At 38.9% G+C, this 2,344-nt stretch overlaps 1 long non-coding RNA gene across 1 annotated transcript in view; it reads right to left on the bottom strand.

Moving 5' to 3' along the window:
- Nucleotides 1-1,931: 1,931 nt before the first annotated feature.
- The window catches only part of LOC117953221, a 17,077-nt gene continuing 16,664 nt past the window's right edge, over nt 1,932-2,344 (bottom strand). The window contains exon 3 of the long non-coding RNA XR_004658583.1: nt 1,932-1,942. This is a non-coding gene — a long non-coding RNA (uncharacterized LOC117953221). The remainder of the gene's footprint in view (nt 1,943-2,344) is intronic.

The raw sequence follows: 2,344 nt of genomic DNA, 5'->3' as shown, positions 1-2,344 counted from the left end.
TCTGGACGGATCTCATCAATCCCTGGGGCTTTGCCGCTGTGGAGTTGTTTGACTACCTCAGCAACTTCCACCAGGGAATTGACGACAATCCCCCATCGTCCTCCAGCTCTGCCTCTAACACAGAGGGCGTGTCAGCTTGATTTAGGAGTTCCTCAAAGTGCTCCTTCCACCGCTCTATTACCTCCCCAGTTAAGGTCAACAACGTCCCATCCTTACTGTATACAGCTTGGATGATTCCTCGCTTCCCCCTCCTGAGGTGGCAAACGGTTTTCCAGAAGCACCTTGGTGCCGACCGAAAGTCCTTCTCCATGTCTTCTCCGAACTTCTCCCACACCTGCTGCTTTGCATCTCCTAGAAGGAAGCATTCTATGGAATATTAAATTAATTTGATATTTATTTAATATACAGTAAAGTGAGCTATTTTAATAAGAAGGATACACGGTTAAACCTCATTTGCTCTTATCAGTGTACTGCCATGTGTGCTTTGGGCATAGCAATCCCCTTCAATCAAATCCATAACATTTCAGTAAGATAGTACGTATGATTTACATATTCTTTATCCCTCAATCCTCAAAATATCAAGGCAGGCCTGTGTCATTGCACGCTACAAATGTTCTTTAAAACCTGCCATGTTCAGCTTGATAGCTCAAGAGTTTTTTGTCTCACATAGCAATGTGATTTTTAGAACAGCAACTATTAAAACCCCTCCTTTCTGCCTGCTGTGGCTTCAATGGCCTCCTCCTGCAGGTGCTGGCACTCTGGGAGGGGTAATAGGCTGACTCTTCTATATGCCTCAATCTAGGCCTCAACCTAGTGTATATCTACCTGTCAACTACGGTCCACATCTCTCTTGGTTTGGGTTTGTTGTGCCCTTTTTGTTGCAGTCAACATCAATCCACACATCCATCACTCATTCGTACACTCCACCCACAACTGATTTAATTACTCAGCACACATCATGCATTTGCAAATAGATATCTGATATGTTTAGCAATAAAACTTTCATTGGCACTTTAATGTGAATGCTCTCCTCTCTTTGTGACATACAGTATTTTGAGCCAATGTGTGACAATACCGATCGAGCCCCCACTTTTCACAAATATCGTGTTTGAGTACACACTTACCTAGCCCTTTCCATGAGTCTGCATCGATGCAGACTTCACCAAAAGGAATTACCCACAGTTCAAAGCGTTGTGACGTTTACCGCAGAGACCATAGGGAATCCGGAAATTACGAAGGGAAACAACAGTACAGCATATTGTCTTTGCTAACGTTGTCATTATTCTGACAGTCTGTCTGGAGAAGTCTCTGCATCAGCCCATGTATATTTTTATCAGGTGTCTGTCTTTTAACTCTCTGTACGGATCAATTGGCTTCTTCCCCAGGTTTCAGATGGACATTCTGTTGCTATTTGAAGGATTCTACTGTGAAAGTTTAAAACTCAGCACTGCACTATTGACGAAAATGAAGCTCTAAGTCACAACATGTGCTTCTGAAAATGTTTAACACTCGTATTGTCTTCCCCTCAAAATTGAAAATCAGCAGTTTTGATGACGCTTTTTATCGACGTTTTGTAGCTTTTTCTTAGGTTTTTGTCCATTTTTTCCACATTTTTTACATTTTTTTTGTTCAATGTTTGTGACTTTTTTTTACGTGTTCACTACACTACAAACATTAACTTATTAACTCTAGTTTTACAGTTATTTTTGGAATTTAACGGTCAATAAACCTCATTTAAAGTAAATATAATACCTAATGTTTGACTTAGAAAATTAGAAATTATTGAGACAAAAATTAAAGGAATGGATATTGATGGGTAATCACACACTGGAATATGTCAACTTTTACTCAAAACTATTTCAAAACCACTTCAATTTGTTTTTAAATGCTATAAAATTGAATAAGACCCCCCCCCGAAAATTAATGAAAGTAGAGATTGGTACTTGCCAAATAGCATTGTGTTGAACATCAGATACACCAATGTGATTGGTGCAGTTCGCCTCTGGCCCCGCCTACCCCTCAGATACACCACATCGGTGTATCTGATGTAGGCTGCAAAAAAAACAACTATGCTGCATAGTTGTTTTTGTGTTACTTGTGGATGGAATGATACTATAGCTGATACATGGTTATACCTCATTAGCTATTGTTTTTTTTTACTGTTGATTTGCTCAATAAACGCAACATGTTTCTCAAAATTCACCATTAATAATAATGATTTCACTGTTGACCAAAATAGTTATTTCCATAATCGAGCAGTCCTATGTTTTCATTTCATTTCATTTCATATATTTATTATACAGGAAAGTTAGAAAAAGTAACATTACATTACAATACAAAAACG

The sequence above is a fragment of the Etheostoma cragini genome, chromosome 11 (assembly GCF_013103735.1).
Source record: "Etheostoma cragini isolate CJK2018 chromosome 11, CSU_Ecrag_1.0, whole genome shotgun sequence".
NCBI classification, from domain to species: Eukaryota; Metazoa; Chordata; class Actinopteri; order Perciformes; family Percidae; genus Etheostoma; species Etheostoma cragini.
Note: the sequence above shows the minus strand (reverse complement) of the source record. Positions and strands in the feature narration are given on the sequence as shown.